Source organism: Ischnura elegans, chromosome 2 (assembly GCF_921293095.1).
Source record: "Ischnura elegans chromosome 2, ioIscEleg1.1, whole genome shotgun sequence".
In the NCBI taxonomy this organism is placed as follows: domain Eukaryota; kingdom Metazoa; phylum Arthropoda; class Insecta; order Odonata; family Coenagrionidae; genus Ischnura; species Ischnura elegans.
Window position 1 is genome coordinate 49,154,540 of NC_060247.1, and position 22,088 is coordinate 49,176,627.

Genomic DNA, 22,088 nt, shown 5'->3' on the forward strand with positions numbered 1-22,088 from the left:
ATCCTCACTAAGATTCCCGTTGCATTCTGCGTGACGCACGACCGCCTGATTTCGATCGGAACGAAATTTGTCATCGCATACATTGGCTTCAATAGCAGAGGTTTTCCGAGCGCTGGTCTCTTTAACAAATGGAATAAAAATTCGTGCTCATCGTCGTGCTTCGAAAGATTAACCTTCCACGACATTATAGGCTTGAGTATTACCGCTCGCTCAACTTTGAAATGTGTATTGCGGAACAGGTTCACACGTAGAGAATTTTCTATCCGTTCTGAGAGTTACTTATTTCAAACTAAAATTCAGTAGAGAAATATTTCTCCGCGCCGCATAAAGCTGACCATTTCGGGCGAAAAAACTGATAGCCAGCCAGCTCAACTGCACTTCGCGAGCAACAGGTATTTTTGACTTTCACAAACATACTCCTTCACGAAAAAATATCATCTCCATAGTTGCTCAATAGAAAATATTTTTTTGATTACTCCCAATTCTATTTTTTTCTAAAATCTTTAAGTTAATTAGTCAATGCTAAAATCGAATATGAAACAGTTATTCATGCTTTAAGTAGTGGTCTCAAAGAAAATTTTATGCATGTTATTTGATGAAAACAAGCATGTTTAAAAAAATAAAACTCCATTCCATTGCTTTCCCTACACGCTCACATGAAAAAAAACATTTTATACATCGATTGCGTGAATGAACAATTCAAAAAGTTATAGAGATACATTTCCACGTTTACCTTTATCAAGATCACTACATTACGTTGCACTTTATAATACCAGTTTTGTGCCAAAACGAAATCATAAACATCCATATATTTGATTGAATTTTATTGAGTACACATATTAGGGTATTTTTTTAAATGTTCATACAGTTGAATTCTGAGGGTTTTTCAGGAGAAAATATATTATCGGCTTAAATAAATTATAGGCTTTAGATGAGTTTTATTGAAACAAATAGGCATACCTAAGTAATGCGACGGGAATATTCGAAATTGGGTCACTGGAGAATACCGAAGAAACAGGAAAAGAACGTATTACGCAGGAATGGTCGGGGAGATACGAGTCTTTATCGCAGTCAGTAGCGGTGATGAGAAGTGCGCAGGAATACCACTTCCTTTCCTCTTCCGCGCACCCAAATAGCCATGAATACCGCAGTGCGAGGGACTAGACCTTTTCGTCAAAAAAAAAAAACGTCCTTTTCTCATTACACGGATGGGCGCGTAAATAGCCACGTAAAAGTTTGTAGTCTGGAGTAAAGAAGTTAAGTGGTCCTAGAGAGAAACGCTTTCAAAATTACTACACCCACATCTAACTTCATTTCCCGTCGTTTGAAGTCGTCAAAAAAAATCACGCGAGAGTATCACACAAGGTAGCCCACAGGAATGAGGGCTATGGCGCAAGTTACGTCGTAGAAAAAAATGGGGAAGATGGGTCACAATTTTTTGGAGAGAAAAAATTGGGTAGATTTTTACAATGCACTCTATATGCCGCAGGGATCAAGCGTCAGGGAGGGAAACGCTATTACCCCACCTAGGGATGGGAGCCCCTGGTACTGCAATCATGACGAAATGTCTCTATAAATTATGAACTCTCCCAATTACTACAGCCCATTCACTCCTTTCAGATGACTGATGTCCCACCTCCCACTGTTGCACACCGTTGTGACAATTCACCCCTGCATGTGCGTAATACGACTCGTCACCCTTTTCAAGACGCATGTGGTGGGGGACGATATAACAACAACGGATGAGTAAATTTAGATAAATTTATATAAATTTTCGTGTTGGGTTTAGAATTTCGTATTACATATTACGACCAAGTGGAAAAAGCCTACACTTCCTCATCTCTTGTCTTATCGTCTCCATCGGACCTGAAAATACAAAGCGGCACAAACTATAACAGCTGTGTCAATACGAAAAACGATTTTTTTTTAAATTGCTCAAGCATTTAAGACCTACTGTCCAATTTTTAAAGCATAGATACGCCAGTTTGACGGGCTGAAACGAAGAAAAGGCTGGTTCGATTTGAACGCAAACTGCATAAAAATAAAGGTAATTACGTATATCCAGCATTCTGTGTCGGCAATAAAATAGGTAGTGGAATTACGTATTGAAGGTATTTTTATAAAAGGAGAAGAGAAAAAGTACCCGTTTTCGGCACTTTCGCCAGTGCATTGCATGAATTTGAATTATTATTAATTTCAAATTCATGCAATGATTATCTTCGGTTTTATATAGGCTCAAACTGCACGATCCCGCGGAAAGGAAGCCGGAAAGATGAAAGCCGAATTGGTTCTCGAAACGTCGGAGGCAATGTGAACAATTTCCAGGTGAAATACCCGAATAGCCTTCTAATAAAAACCTACCTACGTTTAACGCTCAGTTCGGCTTGGTCAACCGAAATGCGGTATTTATTCCACGACATTTCCTTCAACATTTAATTGATCGAGGTACTCAGTGTTAAGAAAATTATACTGGAGTTAACACCTAAGATGCAGACTCTTTCTCCGCGCTGATGCATTACTACTTCAAGAGATGCATTATTTTCATTTTCATTGAAGCAAGCATTGAGAAATTCGAGCCCCCCTCCATTTATACTCCACCCGCAGCCAAATGTCACCCACATTAATAATACCTTGAAAATTTCTCATAGTTAGAAACATTTTTCACCAGTAATTTTCGATTTTGATCACTTTATTCACAAATAAATTACTTGCCTGAGTTGAGTCCGAGAACACCCGTAAAATCTCCGCGCCGCCGTTCAGAACTGAAAGCACAAGCAACTTAGTCTTCTTTAAAGTTGTTGTACAAAAGGTTACAGGGTACCTTCAGTGATTATTCAATCAAACGCGACTTTAAATAGTTTAAAATCTGAAACTTTCACAGCTATCCCATCCATATACTGTCAATCGAATATAATATTCAAGTAAGGGAGGGAATTTATTAGGTTGTTCAGGAACTTAACAATATTTTCGCACCGTTATTGAAGCAGGATTCTATCGTCGGCTGTCGAGTGCACGGTGATATCCACCCCATCGTAAGCTTTGGAGCGGGGAGCTTTATTACCGTCTACATTTTCCGACGACACGTTTCACCAGATAAAGGCGGTAGCCCCGTATCAGGGTAGCCCTAATCCGTAAGCTATCAGCCGAGATAGGTGATCCTTGCGGTAAGGCTGCCATGTGAGACATACAGGTATATCTATGGCTGCTGAACGGTATTTCTTAGTTCTCGCAACATGGATTTATGAGAACACATTATGCGCGAGAAAAATAGACTCGTTAACGACATAATAACAATTAGGTTGATAGGTGTAATGAGTTCTTCAGAAGATGTCTTGGGTTTGGGTTAACATTATAGTCAAACGAATGCCCCGTAAATGTGAGAAACTAATTTTCCCAGTTATTATAAGTTCATTAAGACTACAATGAATGTCCACACTATCTAACATAAGTGCAAAAGACCAATCTTGAAATTCAAAGATGACTTGCCGAAGTAACAGGATATTAGCACCAATAAAAATATCCCTTCGAAATTAACACGGTCACATTAAACTCAACAGCTTGTATCAGATACTCATAGTTATTATAATTGAGTCAAACTAATGATTGTTAACAGTAAAAACCTTTGATCAGTGATCAATAACGCTACATTAATTTTGGAACTTACTATATCTGATGAAGATACATTAAAATACATGACTGAATGACTTTAAAAACTATGAAAAACCACAATCAAAGATGGAATGTGAATTATATCAAAGAGCAATATGAAGGAACGGAATCTCTAGCCAATTTATCTAAGCAAGTACCTACTTTCTCTGTTTATAAAAATTTACAATACTTGCGGGCACATCTTAATTTGTACTGTGTAGTGAGTAGACATACAAATGAATAGCTTGTTTTCATCTTTTATCAATACCTAAGTAAAAAGCAAATATTTCATAGAACTTCCCCAATTAAGAGCGCTTTAACACCATATTCCGATAAACCTCTGAAACATATTTCTGAAAGCATCGTTTGGGATGACAACCGAATGCCTAAGGTCGAGCAGTATTCCAAGGAGATTAAAATGCATGATATAATTAGAATCCAGAGAAGAAATTCATGATTTCCATTTACGTAGTATGATATGTAATTTTTAAAAATGTTCCGCCCCCATTTTTATATCAACCGGAGTAGTTTACATGACATCATTTATACCAAATGAATGAAAAAGTGCAGAACTTTGTGTTATGAGGGCTGGGTATAATGCCTTCATAAGACGGCGCTACAAGGGAATAAAAATATATATTTACGTTTACCAAGATTTCACACGAGAAACACACCAGCGATTACGGCCTGTTAAAAATTTACAGTTATTAATTTTTCCGAAGGATTTGCTGCGATGAAGTGTAAAACGAGAAATTGGTCACGAAATAAGACCGGTAGAGCGGAAGTGATGCGTCGAGCTAATAATTAATCACACTCCTGTTTGCATGATATGAAGTAAAACTTATCGTTCACAAGATGCCGCTTAATTTTCTGCTTCTTTTTCTGCAGGCTACTCCACAGGAGGACACAACTGTCCTCTTATTGGGAACAATGGGAACTACTGGCATACGTGGAATGCTTACAATTTAATCCAAAATACCTGCACGTCTTGGAATAATGAATTTAGAATCAGACTCGTGGATGTTTACCAACGCAGGCTCCACTTTGTGGAATATAGTAATTTTAGAGTGAGTATTAACGTCTTGCAGTAGATATAAATTAGGACTAACGAAAAAATTAGCTACAGAGTTTCGGGGCGTTCGTAGAAAAAATATATAATAGCGAAGACGGAGTGCCATCTGTTATTTTTATGCTGAACCATAACAGAAAACTGCCGCACACAAGGAAAAAAATAGTGAGCTGTTTCTTAGCCAAATCGATTTCTTTTCCGGAGTGAGCAGCCCAATTGCGCATTATATCCATTTTATTTTTCATTCCGAAGTGTCGTCTCCCACGATTCATGGTTAGAGCAGACAATACACGGTGGCAAAGCGCGTAAAAAAAATTGAATACGACACAGCACGCTCTAAAACACGAATATTATGAAAGAGGATCCTCATGTGTGCCTCTAATTGTGTTGTCACTCACCGCGCATTTAAATGGGTTTACAGAGGTCGCCATTCGCGTTGCTGACGGGCAAATTGATCCGAGTTTCACAGGGAAATATGGTAAAATAAGGGGCGTTAACCGAAATTAATACACATGATGACATAATCATTACTATATTCATTACTATTCAACGCTAAGCCTCGCAATGACAAACATTATACTGCAAAATATTGGAAAAAAAGTGTATCGCATTGCACTCATCACCGCGCAGTGGACATTTTTGAAAGTCGATTAAAATACGACAGATGTGGCAACAGAAGTTAGCCTTCTTTGAGATGGAAAGAGGCCTCCTCCATGCAGTTCCCTCGCTCTAAAGTTTCAAGCTGATTTTGCAATCAATTCAAAGTCTACCTAACCCCATTTTCTTTCTTCTTGCCTAATTTTCGCGTTATCTGCACCAGGTTCCGCGCTAATTTCCACGAACGCCGCATCGCCGATTGGGTAGACTGGATTCTCACTCTAAGTGTGGATAAGTTATTGCTAATTTTTTAATATAAACTAGCCTTAAGACTCCGAAAGGCGTGCACCAGCCAAAACGCTCAGCCGCGGCGTCGCGCGTCGCTTCCACTGGAGATCACGCGCGGGAGGGACATGCTAAGGGGGGAAAAATATATGTATAGCAGAAGCGCGCGGGCGAGGGCGGAAGACGCGCTGAGATTCGAGGGAGTCGGCGTGCAACGCGATGCATTTGCACGATGCGTTCTCTCGACGCTTAGATTGACTTAGCCCGCGGCGGCGTGATACCTTCTCGTCACTCACCCGCAGTGTCGAATGGCTTTTGCCCGAGATCACGAACAGCGAAAGAAACCCGAGGTCTTAAATCACACCATCATTTTTTCCATCCCTTTCGAGGGACAGCTCCAGCGATCTCTCCAATGATGGAGGAAAAATGACCGTTTCACGCAATCATTTTCCGCGATGCCTCTAGCGATGGGGATCCCATCACTTTGCACGTTCCTTTTTCCGTCGCTTAAGTCATCCCTGGCTCCGTCATTTCGCCAATAAGAACGCACGGTCGCTAACAGCGACTGTAACGCCACGCTTGACTTTTGATTGAATGAAACTTGTAAATACGGAAGTGGCGTAATAAGCGACTGGAAATGGGAATGACCGTATAATTCTGGAAATGATGGGTCGTGCGATTTCTTTTTTTATCCTGAAAACCTATCGCTAGAGCTTTCATTCTGTGGGACGGAAAAAATGACCGTATGATTCAGGCTGAAGTGATAAGGAGGCTCTCCTAAATAATTCTCGGCATTTAATTTGCGTGAAAATTAAAAAAAAATACTTAAATATTTTTTATCGACCAATAACATCCAATAAAAATCTGAATCGATCAAATGATTCAGTCTTGAAGAAATGCGTGCGAAACGAAATTATCCCCAATTTCGCCCATTTTATCACTCACATTTGCATGACTTGGACACGCTAAGGACTAAACGTACGGTTATATACATCGTTTTATGTAGAGATATTTTACAGGCTCCGTTTGCATGCCGTGGACTACCGAAAGTTATTCATTTTTTACACACCATTGAAGAGATCCCGACGTACTCCATAATTAACCACCTAGTAGCGTAAACACATGAAAGTACTCTCTTATGGTACCGAAAGTACGTAATCTGAACGGCTTTTTAAAACTTCGCTAGGGAATTGATATTTTTATGACTAAATTTATCGTTTTAGAACTAATATTTAGGCCTGAAAATTAAATGTGTAACTTGAGACAGGTTTTAATTTAATTTGTGCATAATTTATTAGTTTTTTTTCTTGTAATGCGATATTGCTGTTGCTTATAAGCAATAAATAAATAATTATTGTATTACAATAGAGAATTTTATAGTAGTCCACTGAATTTGCTGTCACACACCGCGTATTATATAGGGTTTACAAAAGTAGACACACACAACACTGGTGGTATAGCGTTACGATTCTCCTAGGACAATAATACATATTTATAACCGAAATTAATATTAGTATGATATAATCAATCGAAATAAGCACTTTTTTTACTACTCCACAAGAACACAAATACTGCACAGCAAATATCGAGATAAAATGAAATCTGAGCTCTTCGCCGCGTTGTGGATATTTCTGAATACTGAATAAAAATCTATCGATTTGACACCATAAATGAATCTTTAAAGGTACGGACGGCGTGGGGCCTCCCTAATCTAGAACCCGTTTCATTAAATATTAATATCTGTAAATGACGGATGACATTAAGTCACATCGAGACCAACATGACTGGAGCTTCAGATTAAACATACTGAAAAGCATTCTGGCAACGCAGAAACTAAAAGCTGAGTCCAAAATTGAAAACTCTATTTCATTATTGATACTTAGTATATGGAAAACATTAGCAAGTGGAATATAAATGAATATACAGATATTACTTAAATCTTAATTAGGAATTTACTTCTCCTTCTTCGTGACGATAAACCTTAATGGAAATAAAATTTCAAATCGAAATGAACAACATGAAAACAAAAGCCATCGACCAAATCAACCAATCAGACCCATTAGGCTAGTCTAGTATTCCTGAATTTTGCCAGGTCAATTTTGATCGCAAGCGCGAAAGCTAAAATTGTTTTTTTTTTTTATTAGGTACACTCTGACGAGAGGGCTTTATGTCACCACGTGGCAAAGGAAATCTGCAGAAATATTAATCACTTTTGAGTTCGATGATCACTGCCCTGGGTCCACCACGGTCCCATGATGTGTTGTTAATTAGGAGAAAAAATATTATAACTCAGATCATACTAATCAGATAATATTTTCAGAAGGAAATTATTCCCGCCGATTTCTACCGCGTTCTTGGAAAAACACATTCGACAGGATGAGCTGGCACTGGAGAGACACTGATCTCGAGCGGTCGATACCGGACTCGTCAAAAAGAGACCATTTAGCCTAAATTGTCGAATGGCATGATGCACTCGAGTTAGCCATAATGTGGTGAAGCGCTAAGTACCGGCTGAGAAAACGAGGGCATACGAATGTAGAAACAACAAAACGCACTAATAGATATGTTTTGTCACCAAACGATAAAGCCTCTTTCTTGACATGAATATGTATACCTATCACATCATAGGCGGAATGAGGGGGTGGGGGCTCCCCCAGACACTTAGAAATTGGACGAGATTTTTAATACAAATATTGATAAATTTTATATTATCTTATGAAAGTTATGAGCATTAACATATTAACAAATTTTACAATAAATTTAAGAGTATATTTCGTAGAGTGATTGTTGCATGTAGTTTTTAATCCCAAATATGAGAAGACCGCTCGCCTGTCAGACCCTGGTGCCCTCCCTGAGGAAAAAAAATCCTTGAATCACATAATCACTTAAGAATCGCCAGAGTTATCTTTGCAGACAGCAGTTGAAAATATCTCCCGTAAAAAAACATCGAAAATAAAGAGGAAACGATAAGGTGAAATGCCTTACCCAAGGTCACAACGCCACTGCCGGGTTAACAACTACTGCGACTGAGAAACAATATCACGACAAATAACAGCAAGGAAGAAAGTACAAAAAGAAAAAAAATTATAAGACTCCACAAAATGACTCAAAAATAAAGAATGCAGGTAGGTTATACGTCGACTAGAAAATTAATGCCTTATAGTTGATCATATTTTTATTTCGTCCATGTATTTCCACTAATCGTTGATTTTTCACCATGTTATCATTATCAATGACATGCTTGAAATTAGATACCACCAAAATGCATATGGGGGTACAACTCGTTACATCAGTAACAACACACAAATGTGGAACAGTAGCGCATGATTTTCGAGGTTAAACATGGACTGGTAGGGGTGAGTAAAATGACAACAACTCATCATTTTCCATCATCAAAACTAATATATAAAAATTTCGTCCAATTAGTCATACACACCAATTGTACACATAATCCGTACAAATGATAAAAATGCAAGGTAATTTCGAAAAAAAGCTTCGTAATGTCACATGTCCCTTGAAAACTAAATGATGAATAATGATGGCAACTGTAGAGTGAGATCTGAAAGAGATCCCTCCAGAAGATTATGCATTGATCGGCGTGAAATCTCCAAGGAATCACAGGCAACAAAAAGATTACGATCAGTCCGAAGGGTACGCGGGAGGCGGCATTAAAAAATAAACATGTCCGACGAAGCGTCTCTCACATAATAACACCTTCACCGATGATCGGCGTGATCATTTTCTTGGCGTTAAACCACCGGGTTCCATTCACAAGAGACCATAAAACCGATCGAAGATGCATGTTCCTCTCTCTCTCTTTCCCTCACCCCCTCCCTTAAACTGCTTCCCATTCCCCCCCCTCCCTACCTCCCCCAATCAGCTCCCCCTCTCACACCGACGCGAAGACCGGCGACGTCTAACTAGATAAACCGGCACACACGAACCATGACCACGGCGACAAGCACTCTCCAGGGAACTCCAACCCTGGGCTACAAGATGACACTCACTCACTGACTAGAATATAGAAGCGATGTGTACCTACGACAGGGTAGTGAACACTGATCCCGGCAATGGGAATTCTCGAGTCTCTTCACGTATAACGACGAAAATTTTTTGACGCAAGAGTATAGGGTCATAAACGGCCATCAACTATGAAATTTACCACGACAGTATTGTCAAAACGTCGACTCACGAATTTTGGTGCTGTTTAGCTCAAAAATCACAACAATCAACGCATACTTATCGAATGACTATGTCATGGAGGGAAACGCGCCGAAGATTCACGACAAAAAAAGAGTAAACAAACACCCCGTCCCGGACCTAATACACCTTGCATACTGTATTGCTGCGGTACCCACGCTAGGGTAGCGGGCAGCCATGGCGAAGAGATCGAAATCACAAACAATCAACGCGTACTTGGCGGATACCTGTACCCTTCGAGGAAAGCACACGCTGGGGATGAATGACAAAAAAAGAGTAAACAAACACCACGTCCTGGACCTACAGCACTTTGGATACTCTATATACCTGCAGCCCCAGGCTAGGGTGGCGGGCATACGTCGCGAGGTGCTCAAAATCAAAACAGTCAACGCATGCCAAGCTGAGGATGAGTAGACAAAAAAAAGTAAACAAACACCGCGTCTTGGGAGCTACAACACACAGCATGCTCTACACCTGCATCCCCGCTCTAGGGTGGCAGGCAGACGTAACGAAGAGAAGGGGTGGTAGTAGCAGTAGTAACAACAACAATGTAAACGTCGGTGGAGGGAGGGAGGGTGGGGGAGGCTCACCTGGCCACCTTCCGCCCTCCTCCTCCCCCCCACGGACGCAGCATCTAAGGGCGTCGACGATCGAAGGGCGCAGACGACCGACGTCGGCTGTCTCCCGCACTCCGGTGGGCGCTGTGTCGCCGGCGAGGAATGGCGGCTGGCGGCCGGCCGCTGAAGCTGCTGCTGCTGCCTTGTCCGAGCGGGCGGCAAGAACTGTGCGGGTATCGCTCTAACCCGAGCCCGCGAGAGAGACAAGCGTGCTGCGAGGCGTGAGTGCCTGTGCTCTATTCCCCTTTCGATTTCCTTCCTCTCTCCTCCTCTTCCTTCCGTTCCTCCTCTTCGCCTAACCCTTTTTGTTTCGACTCCGAAGTGGTTTTGGTGTCGCCCGATCTCCCCCTCCTTCGCCGACACCAGCCTGTGCACTCCACCACACCACCAACGCCTCCTCCCCCTTCTTCTCCTCGCCCCCCTCCCGAAGCCGCCGCCGCGTTGGAGACGATGTGGAGGTGGCGCTCTCTTCCCCCCGCCGCGCGAACTATCGCGAGGAGGAGCGTCGCCGACAGCGCCGCGACGGTGACGAGCGCCACTACCAAGACAGCCAAATCGAATGGTGACCGGGCGAGGTAGTGGTCGAGAGACGATATCTGGTTGAAAAGCTGCGATGTAATTTCTCCGAAGGTGGACGCCGTGACGTCACTGCCACAGCATTCATTCATGTTACTTTTCCCGGATTTCTCACACTCCAAATCCCGGTGATTCAAGAAATCAACGTGGAATACCGCAGCACAAACTTTGATAGCGAAATACCTTCACCAAGCGATGAACACGTGACGAGTTTTCAGAATTATGATTCGACGATAGACCTGACTGCCATCTATGAGCAACCAAGTAAATACAGTACATATAGGCGGGATTCAACTTCACAAAATGGGGTAACAAATATTGTTCAACCATCATGTCCACAACTTTCCCTTTCCTTATCCGTCCACCTAACATTTAAGAATTTCCTCATAATTCAAATCTCGAACGCTTCGAGCCAATCCTCATCCTCCTCCCTCAGCAGTGGCGTTACTATGGGGAGCATGAAGGGATAGATCCCCCTCCCCAAAGCCTCAGATAAATAAAATAATTATTTAACACTATTGTCTAGTTTTGACATATAATAACTACATCTTCTTAAAGTTAAATTTTTAGCGCCGAAATGATGTATAATGTATTTCCAGGCATGTCATTTTTCAAAATTTACCAGATTTTGCCTGGGGGAGGGTCGTCTTCTCGTCCCCCCAAGGCATGTGCCTAGTTACGCCACTGTTCGTCAGCGTCCACGTTTCGCCCCGCAGGATGTTTCACTACCGGTAAATTAAAGCATTTCCAAACGAATGAGAAAAAAATAATACCGGTGAGCAGGGACGCAGCCAGGAATTAAGGCTAGGGGGGGTTTCAGGCGCAACTAATACTGGGGAGCTCGGGGTGTTGCATACCCGCCAGGGTAAGTGGGAGGTGCGGAGGCCTTCCGCCGGAAAAATTAAGATAAATGGTTCAAAATGATGATTTTTACGGCCTTCTGAGTGACATTTTCTTAATCCTCACACTATTCTATAAGCATTATTAATCCAATTAAGTAAAATAGATTTAACTTAAAAATTTCTGTGAGCTCTGGGGGGGGGGGTTTATCCCCCAGAACCCTCCCTCGCTGCGCCGCTGCCGGTGAGGCCCAGCTCCCATGATTATAAAAGGTAAAATGAAAGTCGAAAATTGATCAGAAAAGCAACAGCCTTATCACACAAACATTTTTGCGAACAGCTGATCACCAAAATAGGCTAGCAAAAGTTATGAACAATTGATCTCCAGGTCAAGCCTGGACAAAACGCTCGAATTCCACAATCTTTCTCGTCTCAGCGAAAAAATTTGATAAAAAAATCAAATGGTTAAAAAGTAGAGGGAGTCGTACAATGAGTTTTTCATTAGCCCTTGAATTTTTAAATATTGGTCTTTCAAATTATAATAAGCTAAATTAATAAATCTCACAGCCAATCACTGCATTAAACGCGTAGCATCTCCAAAGAGTAGGTGCAATCAACCCTCAGGTGGGAGGAAGAGATGGAATGGCGAGATAAGAAATGGGAAAAATTGTCGGGGTTGTTCAGAGAGCCGGCTTGGATTTTTACGTAATGAAATTCCAGCTTACTCCAGATTCTCATATAAAATTATTCAAGGATTGACACGGAAATTTAAAATTACTTCCATAACTCATTTTCATCTCAATATAGATTCACGATAAGAAATGAATGGATATAGGGCCGGCCCTAGCAGGTGCGGGGCTAGGGGCGAACCGTCAGTGCGGGGTCCTTCACTTAAAATATTAAACTCTATACCCCATCTACAAACTCGAGCATTTTGAATCCCTACCACTCTCTGGCTAAGTATGTGTTCCCCTCCCAAATTCAGACTTCGTAATAGGGTAGTTTACTTCATCAAAGAAAACAAAAGGCAATAATTGCGATTCGTTACCCACCATTAGTGTATTCATAATATACAAATTATTTCGTTTTATAAATGCCGGTGTAGACGAATGGCAATGGTCCATTTTTATCCTCATTTGAAAAGGGCCAGATTGGCGCCCATGCGATGCCACTCCACGTGACGTCACAGGGACCTAGTTTCTATAGGAGAAGATAGGAGTTATACGTCGTCTGAGGTTACCAATGCATGCATGAGGCGCAGAGCTCAGGGAAACATGTCTTAATAATCACTTATTAAAACTGGCTAAGGTCGGAAAGTTTTCCTCGTTTGATAAGGTATTAATAATCCTTATTTAAGCCAAGCGCTACCAGGCGGCAGGGCACTAGGCTACCCGCTGGCAGCCTGCGACGTATCAGCGCTAAGCCTCGCCTCAAGGTCACCTCACCGGGCGGAGGGGGAACCAGAAATACGACGTACGGAGAGATTTCCCATCATTCCTACTAACGCGTCGCGTTTTCGCGCGCTTGAAAATTTTCACTTTTCATTTAATCGCGAAAAATAGATATTATCATTTAAAAATCTAAAAGCGTGAAATACGTACTCCAGGTGTAATAATCTTTCGATTAAGGCAATAAAAAAATAATAGGAAACCACCCTATTACGCCGTTATGATACCATCACGCAGTTGAGTTCAAAATAGTATAATACAAATAAAATTTATAATTATATTTCTTCATAAAATTATAACGTAAAATAAACATAAAAATTGCGTTTTCAAAACTATCGTATATTTGAATTTTTTTCACGAACGCGGGGCCCCCCTAAACGCGGGGCCCGGGGCGGTCGCCCCGCCCTAAGGCCTCGGGTACGATACGAGCGGCGAGCGGCGGGCGGCGAGCGGCAAGCGGCGTGAGCGGCGCCGCTATGATATCGGACCACAGTTAGTTGCGTGTAAATCTATTGAGGGTGGGTACGATATGTTTGAGCGGCGAGCGACAGTGAGCGGCGCCGCCCAGTGCCGCTCATGATTCCAAGTCCAGACCGATTTCTTTTCCACTGCCGCTCGCCGCTCAGTAGATGGATCCTTCAATGTAGTTGAAAATGTCAGCGTAGAAACATCAAAGTGATGAGAATACGGCCAAACAAAGGAAGACTGAAGTAAAACTAAGTAATATACTAATAGAAGTTTTAACTAGTGAGGTGCAGTCCAGTGTATTTATGTGGAATGATCAACATTTTATTATAGTGTTCTACCGATTAAGGTAGGTTTCCATGGAGTACTATAGAAGTAATCTGGGAGCCTCCCTTTCCTTCCAACACTGACTTTTTCAATACAATGTAAAGGAACACATACGAGTTAATATCTTTGCGTTAATGTCTAACGAGTTTGCATGAATGATTTTTGTGGACCGGAACGAAACATTTACGAATGTATGAAACAAATTAGAACAGGTTCTATTTTCTGTGCATTCACTCGCACAAGTTGGGTGGTAACACGGTGCATTTTGGCGATCATTCTCGCGTTCATACATTTAGACATTAACCCGTACGTGTTAATGTACCGTGTTAACAGGCCTTAAGGCCACTGTAACTCCCTTTCAATATTCTAAAAATCTTATTCTCCTCCTTCCTCGTTTCCCTATTAATCTTAATCCTCATCCCATACTCCTCGCAACGCTCGTATAACGCATCCACTAAAGCCTGAAGCCCCCTCGCTGACTGGCTAATCAACGCCTGATCATCCGCGAATCTCACTGATTTGAACATCATTCCTCCCACTTTTATCCCAGCTTCTAACTCATCCCACGCTTCCCTTACCATCTCTTCAGCGTACACGTTAAAGAGCAGCGGCGATATAGGACAGCCTTGCCTCACTCCTCGGCCAATGCTTGCCCACCCAGATTCTCCGTCCGCTACCCTCACTTGTGCAGTCTGGGCCATATACAGATTACGAATGAGTCGCCTATCCATCCAATCTACACCTATTCTCTTGAGAATGTTCATTAACTTTATCCAGTTCACCCTATCAAATGGTCCTCTCCACGAGGAACCTCATTATTGCTATTGCATCACGAGTTGACTTCCCTTCTCTAAAACCAAACTGATCTTCGCCCAAATACTCGTTTGCCCTCGCCTCCTCAGTACCACTTTCGCTGCATACGATATTAGGCTAATAGTCCTATAATCTCTGCATCCCACAGGTTTCGTCTTTTTCAGTAGCAGAATTATAACCGTCTTCACAAAATCCTCCGGCAAACATTCCTCCTCATAGATCCTCCGTACTAGTTCGAAAAATATTCTTACTATCCTTCCCTAGATTCTTCAGATGCTCACACAGGATATATTGTCCACGCCCACTGCTTTCCTGGCCTTCATATCACGAAGGGATCTCTTGATTTCCGCATCGAAGATACTCGGCCAAAGATTATCCTCCTCCACTGCACTTTCCTCATCAAAAATCAATTTCTCCGGCCTGTTCCTTACTTCATACAGATCCTCCACGTATTCCCTCCATCTACTCTGTACCTCTTCGCGCTCGGTTAGCATCCTTCCATCTTTAGCCTTAATTTTGGACACGGCTTATCCTCTTTTGCTGCTCGATAGCGACTTAACTTTTTAGCGACCATTTTTTTACCGACCCCGGCGTACAACCCGCGCCTACTTCTCCATCCTTCTGGAACTTTTCCGTTTCCTCACACTGTCTTTTCCACCAAGCCTCCCTTGCCCTCTTAGTTTCACGTCGTAATCGATTAATTAGTTCCTTATACATTCTTTTGCCCTACTCTGTGTCCACTTTCTTCCACTTCCTTCTCTCCTCCATCTCTTTTACCACTGCCTCCGTAACCCAAGGCTTCTTTATCCTTTTGCTGTCAATGTAGCCAATTGACTTCTCCGCCGATTTGACTATTCCCGTTTTAATATTATCCCACCCTTCCTCTACAGTCTGTGTACTTCTAATCTTCCGGGTACTATTGCCCACTAATTCCTGATATTCCTTCCTCATAGTCCCCTTCAGCACTTCTATATTCCATTTCCTCGCCTTCCTAACTTTAATTAGCCTTTTGAATCTTATGTTGCATTTCATGAGCGCTGGGTTGTGGTCTGAATCTGAATCCGAATCCGCGGCAGGGAAGCTGCGGGAGTTTTTCACACTATTCCTATACCTCTGTCTTACCATGACATAGTCAATCCCCCTACATCCCCTGGACTTTTCTATATGTACCTTTGCCCTTTATGATGAGTGCTGTTTACGGGGAAGTTAGAAATAAATAAATGGCGGAAGGAACCTATGTAAAATTAAAAAAATAATAAATTTGTAGAACCTCTGGTTATCCAATATCCTATTGAGTACATGGGGAAGAACATGTGGTAAATGTGTAACAGATATGAGTAATCTATAAGTCAAAGTAGAACTGAGGGTATGATACGCATTTTTAAAAAGCTAGAAGTTCTCGTAGAAATACCCAGTTAAGACGGTCAAAGGGTCCGCTCCGCGGTGTCATAAAACGACTGTTTTCGCAGTAGAATCCTGGGGGTCAGGGATCGGAGAGAAAAGAACGTATGAGTCTCAGCTGGTGTCTTTCTGGTAGGTATTTTGGTCTGAGTCCCAGGAAAACAACTCACTTTTTCGAGGTTTGAACACTTTTAATAGAAGCATGGTCTTCGATCGTATCCAAAGAAAACGAAATGAACTTCAATGAAACGTGCACTTACCTCGCCTGAAAAACCTCCACTGTATTCACCATAGACCATTTAAGAATCGGTATATTGAAGCAAAACATAAAAACGGTGAATGGTGAGCATTAAAACCCATACAGTTTCAATAACCTTACCGCGTCGCGGCTAATCCAACTCCCGACGCGCGGAGACGAACCCTGCCGCGCGATCGAAAAATCAATGTAATTTCCGGCGTCGCAAACTTATTTCACAGATAACTGCATAATCACCTCAAGAAATCTTCAAAAAATGCTCTCATATAAGTTACTCCGCGTGACTTTGCCGTCAACCCATTTTAAACTCTACCTAAATATGAAATTCTGTCGAAAAACAGTATCCGCCATTTTGTAACGGCACGGTAAGAATTAATCGATAATATTCTTTCAGATTACGGAAAATTAAAGAAAAAACACCATGCCAACAGATTATGTGGTTTTTTATTCCGCAAGAATCCACCTATAACTTCACCATCTACTTACTTTAGAAGATTTTCAGAGAAAATTGAAGACGGGCGTTTTCATGGAAATTTTCTCACGTTTGAGCATCTGTATCTCAGTAAAGGGTGGAATCTTTGTCAAATAAAGTACAGATCCATAAATTTCAATCATTTTTGAGTATGCCTGCGAAGTTTCAAGTTTATAGCTCAAAAAAAGTAAATTTGTAATTTTGCCCGGCTTTTTCCGATTTCCGCCCACTGCAGAGCGGTTAGAAAATTGCCGCTCGTATTGTAGCCACTACTGCCGCTCACGTGCCGCTCAGGTTGCCGCTCGCCGCCCGCCGCTCGTATCGTAACCGAGGCCTAAGGCCGGCCCTGAATGGATAGTAGTTGAACCTGTGAGGACAGAGAGGCGGGTGGGAAGGGATTAAGTGGTACAAACTGGATAGAAGGGAGGGAACGATAATCATGCAATTAATTGGATCTCTTCTATAACACTACTCTCACTGTTTCTTACCATTACATAAAATGATTGACTGCATCTTCTTGGGTTTCCTGTGGTGTTCGTTGATTTTAATGACTATAGTTTCGCCTGAGTTCCTGTATTTCAGAATATGCAGTAAATCACTACGCAACACCGTGGAAGCCTTCGCACCATTCCATATAATCTTTAGCTGGAATTCTTTCATATCGAAATGATCCACTACGGAATGCTACACTCTAGATAGCAGTTGCATTGTCGATTGACACTCGATTTTTCAGGAAAGATTAAGATCGTCAACCAAGAAATAGGTGTAAACGTAATATAAATTCACGATTTCAAATAAAAATTCTACGCATTTCCAGTCCAATGTTTTTTTTCCGAATATTAACGAATTCAAATGAATTGCTGATTGGTGGAAACCACGTTCTACTCAAATTTAGGGGACCAATTGGCAACTACCTACTTTACCTCATTTATTATCCGGCAACGCTCTATATCCGACGCATGCTAGGTTTACAATTACCTAGTTCGATTAAGACCATGAATTTTTCAGAGCCACAGAGAGAAAATCATTTCCGTACTCCTTATACTTAGAAGTCCGAAAGAAACTATAAAATATGATAAATGTTTTGCCGAAAGGATCGGTACAGGACTTCGGTTTCACTCCGAACTATATAGGGCTTAATTATATGCGAAGTCGAACTTAAGACAGTCAAATGTTTCAAAATGCGCAGCAATTATTTTTATTTCCTACATGTATACGGCTGGTATCCTAACAGCTCCAACCATACCCCTAATGGAGCAGCTTGCGGGGTAAAATGTAGAATATGTTTCGGAACAGAGCATACGTGAATCTAATCCCGTCCCCCTCCTGACAATTGGATCCTTTTCACTCCACTCGCCTGTCCTATTCCTGCCCTAACTCAAGAATAACCCAAGAGGTTCCGAAACATGTTATGACCCCGTGACGCACCAAATCACTTCTCCCAACTACTGTCGCCGATCCTGAGAGCGCCTTAAAAACCGTCACCGCCACACCACATATTGAAGGGTCAATGACACTGCAGTTGGGGGGACCGTCGAAGAGACCAATCACGCCAATTGGGCGCACTGTTGGCCAGCCAGCAGCCACGGCGGCGGCGGGAGCATTATGCCTCGGTCGAGAGCACGGCTTGCCGGCAAGATGCTGGCACAGACCACGTCCCCTTCCAAGCGACACACATCCGTCTCAAGGACGCACAAATCACGCCACGGCAAAAAGGAATACGGTGGAGATCCTCGGACGCTTAAATCTGATTCGAAAAACGCAGTCAGGAGTGATCCTTGTATCCTTGGGCCGTTCTTCATGACCAGGGTTTCAAAGGGTTAACCAGGCGCATGCTCGATTAATTTTCAAGGAAGAAGCATAATTATCGATGGCAGTAGTAAATAAATTGTTAGTTAAATAATCAACATTATTTGCAGGAGGCACATAGAAGTTTGGAAAAAACTTAGAAAATACTAAAAATTGGTTTGCTTCACCCAAGTTTGAGTACTTGGGTAATTCCAAACACAATAATAATAATGAGTCTAGGTAATAATGTTATAATAATAGAAGTGTTGAGAGTCTATGGGCATGTAATGCGAATATTTTAAAGAATACATGCCTAGAATAAGATATGGAGAAGAATAAATCATTAATAAACATAAAGACAAGGAATTTTGGTATCATGATGAGGACAAAGAGCCAGAAAATATTTTTTTAATGAGATGTTTTAAGGGTGGATTGGTATTGGGCAAAGTCAGATAAAAGGAAATGGGGCTGCTGAAGCCATACGACTCAGTAATACTTATAAGTGCAGCTATGGTGTATATGGTATGGTTTTGGTGATGAACTAACTGAATTAACGAATGGGAAACTAGGTAAGAGGATTATAGATATGAATGAGGTATGGGATAGGATTTTGATGGTGGAAATTGAAGAACATACCACAAACCTTGTGATAATTTGTGTGCAGAGGCACAGAATTTTAGTGAATAGTGAAATCGCTGAGCTAAGTTAAGTAATTTTTCTTAACATGATTGTGAAATAGACAGCATGGAAGTGTTAGACATACAATGTAGAGATAGTTTTTACATTTTATAACAAGTATGGATACAAATATTGTCGAAATAATTATACTTAAAATTGTTTCTCAAAAAGACTGGGTGCTTCCATTTATGTGTACATGCAAACAAGCAATCAAAGAGGGTAGGAGGCAGATGGGTTATATGAACAGTAAAACGACACACTAATCGAAATCCCAGCAAATATAAATCAAGAAGTGATAGTTGACTGTAATTCTGCAGTAGTTAGGGAAGGGAGAAATGGCATCAAAACCAGGCCACATTGATAAGAAATGAAAAAGCAGAGGGAGAAAGAAGTTATGTAGGAGTAAAAAAGTGTTAATTTTAACAACCACATGACTGTCACATTTTGCACACAAGTAAATACAGAAGAGATAAGGCGATACAGGAAGATGTATAAATTATATCATGGTAAAACAGATAATAAATGAGACTGCAAAAATTTTGTGCACCTTCCGAGCCAAAAAACACACGAAGACCACGATTTACTGCTATTGAGTTGTAATGTAAGGTCCACGGGGCTTAGAAAAAGGCAGAAGTCAGAAAAGTAGAGTATGATATTGAGAACCCTAGTAAGGACACCAATATGTAATATTACAAGGATATCAATGCTTTGCGCATACTTGGTAAAAGCAGTTCACACCAAGAGGTATGTATAGCTAGATGGCATTCTTGAGAAAATAGGCACAGTTCACTTGTTACGCGTGAGTTAAGGTAGTGAGAGGGTATCCGGGGCCAGCAGCAGGGAAAGTTCACCTACTTGAAATACCCAGTTAGCAGAGACTTAGACTTATCCAAGGAGAAATCTGATATTTTGGGAATATTTGAGTTATCAGTGTCACTCTTACAACGACAGCATCTAGTATTTGTATGCACAGGGAGTGAGTTGGGAGGTTGGAAATAGATTGGCGATGGATGAAGGGATATGAAAAACCTCCTTAAGTTTTGGTTCTTAACTGAGATGGCATCTGGCATTAGTTTATAGAATCAATAATTCATGTCGAATAAACAAGAGCAACTTAGCACACATCCACAGAATTATTTGTTTCTTAGACATGGTTTCATCAAACAGTTGACATCATCAACTTGTGGTGTTGGTTTGTTCCTCCTAATATGTAGTCCTTTCATAAGCTCAAGGGGACTGCAGAGGATTCCATCCCAATAAATAGGCTGATTTCTGTTGCCACTTCTGTCACACTTTGATCTGCTTTCAGAAATGTCCACTGCAAGGTGATGAGTTCAAAGCGATCCACTTTTTCCAATACTTTGCAGTATGATGTATGTTATTGCAAGGAATTCCATTGAAGAGTAATGTACACGATACATCACATCACCATGTGTATAAATTTCAGTTAATGCCCCTTATTTTACCGTACATCCCCCTGAAACTCAGATCAATTTAAGTGTCAGCGATGTGAGTGGCGACTTCTGTAAACCTATTTAAATGCATGGTGGGTGACATCACAATTATAGGCCAACTTGAGGGTTCTCTTTTGTAATATTCCTGCATAAGCTATTGGGTGGTTGTTTTGGCATCATTCATTTCTGTAGTTTTACCTTCTGGACTCTCATTCAGGAGTCTTTCTTATCACTAGTGTACCGGCTCATTCACTCAAAATCAGTGCTTCAACCTCTAGGATGATATTGATAGACAAGGATACAGTTCACCTGAGAGTAAACCTCATGCATATGAATACCATACATCCATGGAAAGAAGGGGGAAGTTCTTTAACCACAGCCACCTTGCAATACAGGGATTTTTTGAGAGGATTCCAAAGGCCACCACTTTTCCTGTATACCTGGCATAGGCGGATCTAGGGGGGGGGGAGGCTCGTGCCCCCCACAGACCCTTAAAATATGCAAGATTTTTAATACAGTCCCATTATCATTGTGTTCGTTTTGTGTTACGAGGTATCCTTGCGCAACCCCCAGAACAAAATCCTGGATACGGCCTAGCTTGTGCCCCCCTCAGAAATAAATCCTGGATTCACCCCTGATACCTGGTAATAATTTACATTAAATTTTATTGCCTTGCCGTTGATGAAGACTGCTGTCACATTTTGATCCAAGGATTAAAAGGTAAAAGATTAAGGTAAAAAAATTACTCATTTAGTAGGAAATGTTGTTGAAATATGTATTACTCTTATCTTAAAAATTGTGAAATCCTATCTATTGCCATGTAATGGAAAGTGATTGCATTGTTTGCCTAAGTTTAAGTAGACACAGTTATTTGGATTGAACGCAATGGGCTGTAAACGGCCTCGCACGAATCGATTTATGCAAATATTGTTCCAGGACCCCATTGATGGAAAAACTTGAGCCTCACCAAAACTTCTAACTTCTAATGTGAAAAAAAAACTAGTAAGTACAGATAGCTATGAAAAATTTTACACGGCGTCACACCTACTTGGAAGGATTTCCCAATTTTCATCCAAATCCGAGTCGGTTGGTGTCATGCCTGGATGAACTGATATGGAATGACCCAGTAAAACCAAAACATTGAGAGAGACAACA

General features: G+C 41.3%; 1 protein-coding gene across 1 annotated transcript in view; it reads right to left on the reverse strand.

Annotated features, from left to right (window-relative positions):
- The window catches only part of LOC124153695 (solute carrier organic anion transporter family member 74D), a 345,215-nt gene extending 334,429 nt beyond the window's left edge, over positions 1-10,786 (reverse strand). The window contains exon 1 of the mRNA XM_046527011.1: positions 10,390-10,786. The gene's annotated coding sequence lies outside the window, so the exon portion shown is untranslated. The remainder of the gene's footprint in view (positions 1-10,389) is intronic.
- Between the last annotated feature and the right edge of the window lie 11,302 nt (positions 10,787-22,088).